Source organism: Etheostoma spectabile, chromosome 19, assembly GCF_008692095.1.
Source record: "Etheostoma spectabile isolate EspeVRDwgs_2016 chromosome 19, UIUC_Espe_1.0, whole genome shotgun sequence".
NCBI lineage: Eukaryota > Metazoa > Chordata > Actinopteri > Perciformes > Percidae > Etheostoma > Etheostoma spectabile.
Window position 1 is genome coordinate 19023990 of NC_045751.1, and position 11369 is coordinate 19035358.

At 41.7% G+C, this 11369-nt stretch overlaps 1 pseudogene; it reads right to left on the bottom strand.

The window, feature by feature from the left end:
- Positions 1-590: 590 nt before the first annotated feature.
- Positions 591-11369, bottom strand: part of LOC116669480 (uncharacterized) — a 19139-nt pseudogene continuing 8360 nt past the window's right edge.

The window sequence follows — 11369 nt, forward strand, 5'->3', positions numbered from 1 at the left end:
AAAGCTGGAAACAGTGAAGCAGGAGCCCAAGCAATCGGTGGGGCACTGCACTAGTGGGCAAACACACCGTCATTATTCGTATGTGTGAACTGAGACGTTCTGATGTAAAGAATCTGCCTGGCAAACCGCACACGCCTGACATCTCTCTTACTGTTACCTGCAGATAGCTTATTACGTCTCTGGGGTTTGTGGCAGCATGTACAAAAAACAACAACAACTACAAGAATGTGCTGTGGTAACTTGGCCTTCGTATGCACTGGACATGTGATGTCAAGTGCAAGGCTGTTTACAGTCGTGGAAACTCAGTAGCTAAACAGCAGCGCCGCAGAGGTGTGAGTGTAGTTCTGCAACAAGTGGTGGACAGTGGAAATCAGGAATCTCTCTGCATCAGAGAAAGTCTTTCTTTTTATTTTTTTCAGTGGAGAGCTTAGTTCATTGCAAGTCAAGCCTTTGTATTATTGAATTTGCTGAATCATAAGCTTGTTTGGAAAATTCAAATGACTCTTTGTGAATGTCTTTCTACACAGAAACAAAGTAAAGGCACACATACAGTGTCCAGCTCTACTGCTTTACACTCGAGTACACCACATTCAGTATTGGTGCTGTCCTCTGCTTCTTGATCTGTTGCCCATGTCATCCCTTAAAGCAGCGTAATGAAGGTTGTCTGCGTTGGCATAACTGGTAACGAAATATAAAATGGTTCAATATATTATAAAGATACGGCCCAAGAAAACTGTGTAAACACTGCAGGTGTCATGGATGGAGAGAAAACGATACTTACCGCTATACGGAGTAGAAGTTGCTGAAATGTTACTTACACTCGGTTGTGACACACAAAATGAAAGCTATGTTATTTAAATGAATATTCACTCATACTTGCAGTCATATTCAAAGAGTAACAGTTACCTGTACCTGCAGCTTCTTTTGTTCACCTGGTACACTAAGAAAGCCAGTAAAAACTCAGGAACGTGGGTGAATGCTAAAGCTGCACTCAAGAAATAAATCCAGACAGGAGGAGTCCCCTTATCTGTGGAGAGACGGACAGCAGGAGATATTAAAGGCTTGATGTTTTCTTAAGAAAAGTTTGCATTTTTCAAGTATATCTTCAAAAACAATGCTGCCATGCGATTTGTTAAGTTACGGGTTCTTTTTCCTCCTAGTGTGCTAGCCAAAGAGATCTCCTCAGTCATTTTGATGGTATGAATAGTGGACCGAAAGCACAGCAGTGTGACTTAGACAAAAAAGGTGTTCCAAATAAGAATACTTGATGCCAACATGCCGATTGAAAGAAAAAATTGGACTATTTACGTCCAGTGAAGAATCCATCTTCAGGACAAATCCATGGTTTATCTTCCAATATTAATTGTTTTTAGTAAAAAAATCCCACTTTGGGTTTCCAGAGAAATTATTCCCTGCTGAGCTGCGCAAAGCCATACTTGCTAGAGAACTGTAGGCATGTTGGATGCAAAACACCAGCAATATTCTACATGCAATGCCGAGACAAAGATGGGCTATCTCCAAATGCTGAAGCTTTGTGATGGTTGGGCTAAACTTTGGAATATGTGCACAAACACAAGGACTGTAGATTTTGTCCCCTGTCTCCACTGTAGAGTTGCGCTAAGGAATCACTTATGGTCACTAAGACATTGGTAAACATATAGGAGAAGTAATTCCTCTGTATTGTATAAAGAAGATAGAAATACAAACCCAGGAGTTTTCATTGCAATTCATCAAATGAGAAAACCTTGGCAAGAAAGTACTTACCCTCCAAGTCCAGCTTGTCGTTTCCAAACAGATGTGTCAACATGAGGCTACAGCACAGTAGTAGGTCCCAGCATGAGAAAGATTCAGACTCTTCATCGGCAGGTTGTAGAAACAGGTGTGTGTTTGTGTGTGGGTTTCCTCTCACACTGATCAGTCCTGTCTCCGTGGGTGTAAATGAGTCCTGTGAGATTCTTCTGAACTTCTTGAACCAGTAAACACTGTGTTCTCCATCAGGTCTCGGTGTGTACTGTACAGTTGAGAGTCACAGAGCCTCCTGGCTGGAGCTCTCAGACGCGACTGGGACCGTAGCTGGACCTTCCAACCTGAACCTTCTACACTGACTGTAGTGCCCTCATAAAATTCAAAGTCATATAGTTGCTCCCTACGCAGTAGTAACTTGCTGAGTCTGAAATTTGCAGATCTAAAATCTTCAAGAATGTATCATTTATTTTTCCTGGGAGAACCGTGAGGGTGTTGAATTCATCTTGAAAGGTTCCGTAACCTACATGCTATAGAACGAAGAATCAGCTTTGTTTCTGTCCCAGGTTTGCTTATACCCGTAAACATCGATATGTATCCCTGTCACAGACACAAGCAAAGTCACCGTTCCCCAACCTAGTGACTGAAAACGTAATGAAGATATGTTTTAGAGTTGTCATGTGAGCTGAGGAGAAAAATGAACAAGCAAATACACAAGTTCATTTGAAATTTATACTGGTATGTTGCTGTGATCTGTATTGCAGAACATGGAACAATGGCTTTAGTTTAAAGTAAACCACGACAATAGAAAAAAACAACTTACCCGATTCGCCACAAACAGACATGTGAAATACAAAGCAAAGTTCGGAGGTGTCATCGGGCTTGAAATGCTGTGCGGAATGATTTGAACTCTGTACATTCTCCACTTTCACAGAGAAGGTGCGTCTGATTGCCAATCAGATTTGGAAAAGTGAAACACAGTTCAGTGGCCCCCACATTGGCACGGTGTCTCATCCACAACAACAGTAACGACAACATGATGCTTGAACTGACCGATCAATGAAACAAAATCTCCTAGGTGTTCCGTAAATGAGGCCTATGTTTGCTAGCATTTAAGATATTGTGACCTATTTACTGCATGGGGCAAAATACTAACTGTTGTAACTTAGCTATTGCTGATGGTAACTACTTGCCACATAAACTAGGCATACAACATTGGAGGGAACAATTTTCAAGTTATTCAAGAATATTACCCGATTTTTAATGTTATTCCTCTGACTTTCTGATCCAAAACTGTGTTTTTTTCCATGGTCAACACAAAGAAAGTAAGTAAGGTGTTGGAAGAGACTGTTTTTAGCTAGAATGAAAGGCTTAACGGTCATTACAACTAGAAATAGACAATCGTGTTAAATGCAGGGTTTACACGTGAAAGTGTGTTCACATAAATAATACATATTAGTGATGCGCGGGTCAGAGTTCTTTAACACCTGCACTCACCCGACCTTATGAGATCCAATCAACACCGCCCAACCTGACAGAAAAGGGTCACTGTTGTGATTTGGCAGCACATAGTTGAAAATGTAAATTCAAAACGACACAAAAGAATAACCAGAAGAATAATGGATGTAAGTGATAAAACAATGTATAACGGTGCATATGTTCATCCCAACTTGTTTGCAATGGTTTCCCGGTGATTATGTAAGTAACCACTGATGTGCAGACAGATGAGTCACGGGTACGCTACACATACTGATGTATCTTTTTTTTGGGTGTGAACTCCTGCAGGAATGCAATAAAGAAAGCTTCACTCTCAGGGGGAGTAACTCTGCTATTTTACTCCTTTTGCATTCTTGCCCCATTTACACCTTTCTTTATGAGATGCAGACCATCATTCACACAGCTGAATTCTCGTTAGCTCTCGGCTTTGTCTGAGCCGCATGCTGTGGCCCGCTGGACCCAGGCCGGCTTCCTGTGTTCAAGTATAGGACTGAAGTTCCAGCAGCGGAAATCTGATCTCAATAGTTCACACATGATTCACCACAGGAGTCAGAACAACAGTCAGATGCAGAGAGCTGGCTACTTTAAAGGTTGCACCCTCCGCTTACATTCTGGTTAGAAAGGGGTATAAATAGACCAGAGGGATTTCTGAGCATGCTCTACCTGGCCTGCAATGCTGTGTATTGTTTTTTCTTGGCACACACTAAAGGCTAGACTGCCTGTTTGACCACCAACTGAAGTTTTTTTTTTCTTTTGCCTTCTGTACTTTGCTCTTCTCTTTGATGTCTTTGTGAAGGTTCCAGTGGTGAATGAAAGGCTCTGCAACTCCAAGAATGTCAAGCAATGTGGACGTTGAAAATTATTACTACTTTTATCTGTTGCTGGCACAAATAGTAACTATTTACTTTTGTCACTTTGACACTTAATCAGTGAAGCACTTATAATTAAAAACAAAAGCTGTCACAGTCAGAATCAGATTATTGGAATGAAGTTTATGAACATACAAGGAATATGACAAGGTATGTGATTTTCACTGCTTTGACTGTACAAAAACAAGAAAAAGCTGGACAAGTGTAAACATTTTATGTACATGGTACATAGTGCATCATATACATACAACAATGGCATTTGTAAGACTGTAGTGCAATAGAGCAAAGTGCAGGGGTGCTGGCATAATCATGATTCTCCCCTTCTATCATCACTACGCTATACTACATTGAAGGGGCCAATTGCTTAAATTACAATCAATAGTGCAACCCACCCCAAAAGAATGCAATTCATCTGTCTTAGACTTGAGGGGCTTAACATTCTGAAAAATTCACCAAAACTGACGTTGCATCAATTTTGGTGAACTTTACGTAATTAAGGGTTTCGGGATATGCGCACAAAATGGCTGCTAGCGCACCCCACAAAATAAATAAATTGAGCCCCTGCAGTACATATGCTCTTGACTCAATGGCTCTAAAGTCATTTTTTACATTATGATGTAACAACGGTACCATGGTTACCTCAGGTGCCCAGCCAGAGCGTGAGCAAGGAGAAATGGTACCAGGAGAGAGCGACCGATTCACAACATGGTCGGGTGTTAGGAAAAAATTACGTGCCGTAAATCCAGCTGGTAAGTCGGATGCTATATAAAGCTGTAGAAAGAACATAATGACAGAAAGTGAGCTGCCATTCCATCGATCAGCTATTATTTTGACAGTTAACTAGTCTGGTGTCTCTCTTAGACCCGGAAGAAAATGCAAACTACTGTGACAATGCTTTCATTTATTTTGGTAGTATTTCAGCACCATGGACAGAGGGCGAATGTCCACATTTAACACAGCAGGCACCAAAAAACACACATAGATTACTTGTTATACTATAAAGCTGTCGGATTATGGGTCAGTACATTCAGGCATTCCTACTCCTTCAGTCTAGCCTACAAATGTAGATGCACTCTAGCGGCAGCAAATGTAATCACATGTGTATAGTTGGTGGCGGGCTTAACATAACCAGCAGAGTTGAGACGGTTCCGCGTGAATTCCCTGCTACTTGACAACAAACAAAGATGGCTGCTGGCGAACAGGGGTCTTTTGAATCGGCTTTGCGCAACTCTGGGAGACTGGAGTTAGGCACTGAGGTCATTCTTTAAATAGGTAGATTTTTGGAGACCGGCTACTGCAAAAGTTTAATCTATTACTAGCGTTGCTACAGTTGCAACTGTCGGTTCTGTGTACAGATCTGAGGTTGGAATACCGGAGTCTTCACAGTATTCACCTCGCTTGTCTGGTGGGGAAGCGTCTAGGGGCCAAACAACACAGGGATGGTTACTGTATCTAGTAGTCTGTGAAAAAAAAAAAAAGAAAAACACTTGAGTATGGCCATAGAAGCGTGGTGCAATCAAACCAGACACTCGTCCCACCCGTTGTTACTTTTTAATTTTGAGAACCCTTTGGCATATTTTTCAATGCGCTTGGACAGGAACTGTGCCAACCGCTGATTCTGGACTCCTGGCGTCGATTGTGAGTGCAGGTAAGCACCTTGGTGAGTATAAAGTCTGGGTGGGGTTAAACATGTTGTTTAGTGACATCAGCCAATGGGACATCCCTCCTCACTGCACTCGGTGCTATGCCTGAGGGCCCCCCGGACGCTTTGACAGACACGTGAATAATACAGAAAAAACAAAAACTGCTATGAACTAGAACGGTAAAAACTGACAACGGGGAATTGCAACTCTGGTCTGTCACAAGGCCAAAAAAATACTTTTCCATTGACTTGAAATGGCGACAGACACATTGTAAACCAGAGGATCAATTGTTTTGAGTGTACAACCCCAACAAAATGACTCGGATCGATTGTTATTAATTCTATCATTTGGTTTGATAGCATGGAAAGTCTATGGAGCGCATATTAAATGATTCATCCCGTTCAAGTTAGTAAAGTGCTGACTCGGCTGGCGGAGGTCTTTAGAGCGCCTGTCCGTGGTGCGCTCAGTAGGAAGTAGCGGCAATCATCTGGGTAATTTTGGACTTGATGAAGGCTTCATGCGCCACTGTGTAACTCTCAAAGGAATGAACGGGCCTCGCCTATGCAGGCATTGTGCTTGTATATGACTCCGAGGGCCACCCTCAGGCGTTGGGTGAGAAAGCCTGATCAAACACAAAGGTTACACACAGCTGACAAATACCTGATTGCTTCAGAAGATCCATCTGTTGCCTCTGAAGAAACAAAGAAGTCAGTTCATGTACTGGATGCAGGATACAATGTAATCACAACGTGCTTGTGATTCTGCTGCAGAGATACAGCTGATCATTACGGTTTGAAATACCGGTGGAATCTTTCCTTGAGTCTTGCAAAGTTTCCAGATAAGGATGAGTGTCACAATCCCAGAATGATGTTGACCAATCAAAGCAATCACACGTTGGACTCGGTTCAGATAGTTTGGTGTCAGCGCTTTCTGCAGAAGAAAAAAAAGGGTAAACTAAATAAAGGCTTAACTTAAATAGGCTTAAACTAGCAGTGCAAAATTCTCCATTTATAAAATTATAAAAAAAGACATCGGATTACATTCTAACACATTCTTACATTCTCATTCCAATGTCTATAGGTCCTTACTGTATATCCTGCAGTGTTCAATATATAAAGGTCAGTTCCCCAAAGTGCACGCAGAAAACATTCCCCTCTGGTATAATCCTAAAGTTTTGGTTATTGAGGATATCGTCACCTCATGTCATACGCAGCATTGTATTCCAAAAACAATGCATTCTGCAACAAGAGATTTTTTTTTCTTTTCTTTTTAAGCAATCTCAAATATTTGATTTAACTGGGTTTTTGTGCTACCCCTGGCCATTTTACAAAAATGATGGCTAATTGCATAAATTACAGTGTAAATTAAGTTTATTTTCTTAACCCCAATTTTTCCAAACCTTAACCATACCATAAAACCCCTTCATCTTGATTAATCTGTGATTATTTCTGGATTAATCATTTGGTGAATTGAATGTCAGGAAATAGTTGCAGATGTTTGTATTTTGTTTGAAAAATGACCAATGATGAATTGATTATCAAAAAGTTGCTAATTATTGGTCGTTAATCGACTTACGGTAATCAGCCGTTGATTCAACCTAGTGGTTTTGGTTTTGCAGCAATTTGCAGAAATTGGAAGTACTTGGACTAAATCTACTGTATGATGACAGTCCTTTCTTACTGTGAACAATAATCCTGGTCCCGTTCCAACAGCGTAGTCTACATGAGTCAGGACACAGTAGAAGGTTCCAGCATCATCAGAGCTGAGGTTCCCGGAGAAGTTCGTACACACAGCTAGTCTCTCCACTCTCGGTCCTCTGCAGCATTCTTTCAGAGGAGTAGATTGTGTGAGCAGAGGATGAGAGATTTGAGCCACGTAACACTCATGTGTTCGGCTGCAAGCGGGCCTGTGTGAACAGAACAGCTGAGAGTCACAGAGTCCCTGGCTGAACGGGTCCAGACTCCCGCTGCTGGCCGTAGAGTCCCTGATCGGGTTCGCCCTTGGGGAGAAATTAGAGAACTATGATTCATTAGCTATTTTCACAATCAGCTGAAATCGGGGTGCTGTTAGGAGAGAGAGTGAATACCTTCCAGCGTCAAAAAGTTCCCGATCCAAATTGAATCTCGTTTAAGTCCTTGACTCCACAGAAGTATGTTCCAAACGTTGCCATGTGTTGCTGAAATGTGGAGATGGCTATTGATTTTGTAAATTCAATGAAAAGGCGCCGTGAGATTCCTCAGGAAATATAATCTCCGATTATAGAAATATCGAATGCTACCACAAGCTGCAGTCCCATCCCTGTGGTGAATTTGTACCACACATTTTGTCAGGCACTCTTTACGTGGCATTCTATAGTGACGGGTTCAAGCTTCACGTTTGGAAAGGAACAGCTGAGAAATTTGCTGCACCTGCAATATACAGAGGAATTTAAGTCTGTCTGTTGTCTGTCTTCTGTATACGCTCATGAAAAGTTCACAGGGTGATTCGGTAACTTACACAAAGGCCAGAACAGGAGAACATTCACAAAGGAAAGCTCATCTTCATGTGCTTCACTGGGGTTCTCCTCCTCAGCAGTTCTGACTGACTGAAGAAACAGTTGCAGCAAATGTACCAGATTACCACTGTCTACATTCCGCCACATCGTCAGATTCGAGTGGTTCATCACCTACACTTCCAAAACATGTTTGCTAGTTCACATCGAGGCAAAAACCCCACCATCAAGATGGTGTTCACACTGTTTCTACAGTCTGCTTGCTCTGCTATAGAGACATAAGGGCCTCTTTGATTTTGATTTGATGTTTTAAGTGAAAGCAGGTAAACCACAATGGGTTGGCATAATGGAAACTGCACATTTAGAGATACTTTCCAGAAGAATGGAGGACTTTGTAATAGGTCCGGAAAACTGAAAGTGGTTTCTAAGCAAGGTGGTAAGAAAGGAAATAGTATGGGTAACAGACAAGTAATACTTATGTAACAACGGCTGTACCATAGTACTTGGTTGGACTGACTCGAATATGGTGAGCCAGAAAAAGCGTACAAAAGTACAAGAATGTCCAGCCTGTTATTGGTCGATATGCTGGCGGGCGGGAGCAAGAAAGTAAAAACCGGAAGAAGGTCCCGTGTTCTGGTCTAGTGGTCAAAAAGCTAATTATTTAAATTCACACTTTTTGTGAGGAAGTTACTTTATCTGCTCTGATCACCAAGACTCCGCTCTGCTCTGCCGGCCCCTGTCCAATTTAGCGGCAGCAGGTTTGACTACGGAGATTTTAGTCTGTAATATGCAGAGCATTATCTAATTAAATTTGCTAACTTGAAGACATTCTAGTACAGCAACGTAAACATTGGATGAAGCCAGGTTCTGATTCTTGTTTCATGTTGTTGACACATTTATCAAAGGTTTTAGGTATTGGTATCTCTTTTTATCACCCATAAATCAGAAACTACAAACACAGGCCATGTTTTAGGAATAAAATGTTATTCAAATCAAGCTTTAGATGACATGAACAACACCTCTGTAAAAACCTTGAATATAGCGGAATTGTTAGTGCTAAGTACAGTAGACGTCTACCATTTGAGAAAACAGCCTTTAGTGGTGGTTTTATATTTATTTATGTATTTTTGACCTTCTTTATGGTTCTTAGACTGTTGTAAAACCCAATACCATAATGCAATTAGACCTTTTAATATGTATTCATCTAACTAACTTACATTTTAACAGCAGGGGATCGTAACATCCTAACAGAAACAGTCACAAAGTATGAAAGGATTAAAACAATGGTAAGTGTGTTCTGAGCTGTTCAAGTCGACCTCTGACAGTACATAAGGAGAGACACTCAAAACAGAAACTTCAATGAATTTAATTTTATAATTAAAATAGCCTACAAAACAGGTGTAAACAAAGCAGTCACTGCAGGAATTGATGAACTTAACATTAGGAAAGTTTTTGGTGGGAGGGAACCAGGGGACGTGGAGTAAACCATGCAATCACTGCATGGAATATTAGCCAAACTGAGAAAGTGTGTGGACGTTGGGGGGACTTGGAGTAAATCCATGCAATCACTGCATGGATTAATAAAGTTTAGGAATATTCGCCAGCATAGGGGGACAGGGGGACTCCATGTACAAAATATGACCCCACAGTATCACATGGGAGCTGATTTCTTTTTAGGGAGTCCTGCTGTCTGCGGTTGTTCTCCATCTTCAACCTCACGCTGTCACACTTCCCCTCCAGAGCTTTTTCGTTTTCCACCTTTTTATTAATCTTCTGTAGTTCTTTCTGAAGGGCCTTATTCATCCGGTTCAAGGTGTTTTTCTCCACTTCAGGGAACTGGATGGTTGGCCCAAAGTCTCACCTCGGAGTGTGTTGCCGAGCTCCTGAACTTTAAGCTGCAGAGCGCTGTTTTCTTGGCTCACTGTCGTTCTCTGACTTCAATGTTGTTTCGTTCCTCCAGAGTTTTTCTCAGAAAATTTTTCTCAGCTTCTGGAGTTTCTGCAGAGTGTTCTTCTGGTTCGTGGAGAACTATTTCTCTGCCTTCAGTGATTATAATCACCTTAATGCATTCAAAACTATGAGGTTGTCATTGAGTTTTGGATTCCTCCGTGGCTTTGTTGTTCTGGAGCATCAAGTCGTTGTCTGTTGTTCAGAACTTCATATTTTGTTCCAGTCTTCTTCATTCAGAAGCTTTTAAAACATTAGAATGGGTTTTACCAGGGCTCGGTTTTGTGCCGCAGAACTTTCTCTTCAGCTTCCAGTTCTACGTAACTGTTCTTAAATAGTCTTTTATCCTGAGCTGGTCGTTTACGACTTGTATTTTGCTGATTCAAATTACTGTGTCTTTCTTCAAAACGTCATGCGGTCCATTGTTTCCTGTACAAGTCACGCCCGAGTTTAAATTGTCCGATTTATTTTGAGAGACTGGAATTCCGGAGCAAGGCATTGTTTCACAGCATGTGTTTTAATGCCTTGACTGCCTCTATCTCTTCCTCCAAATTGTATCATTCTGGTATTGTTGTGCTCCTGAATCTGATGTCGCAAGCACATTCTGGCTGGTAATCGCCTCTTTCTCGTGTTAATCGTTGTAGGTGGGCCGATGCCTCTCCTGGAGCTCCAGGAGCTGGCTTTGCCGGGGTGTTTTGCTGCTCTTGCCTCTGTCGCCGTTTTAATGCACAGACACATGTGTCCACACTAGTCTCTTTTGGAGGTTGTCTGCAGGTAGTGAATCTCACTCTGTAGCTCCTCGTGCTCTTGGCTACAAAACTCATATTCTTCGTCCTTCATCAAAGTTTTTCAGACGGTTTTTGAGATCTCTAACCGTTTGTTGCAGAGTTTGACGCTGCAGGTCCATCGCTCTATTTGAGCTTTTGTTCTTATATAAAAGCTAACAAATGCCGTAATTTTGGACCCTTTCGCTGAGTTTCCACACTTCTTCTAAAAGGTAATCACATTTCTTCCTTGCAGCTTTTTCCTCCTCCCTCCCTGAGACAAATACTTCCTCCAAATTATCCCAGCGGTTGAACTGTCTCTTGCGCTTGTGAATTTGGTGACGCAGGGTCTCAAGCTGTTGGGAGATTGCCTGTAGGCTCACGCTCATTTCATCCTGGTTGCTACCCATAACTG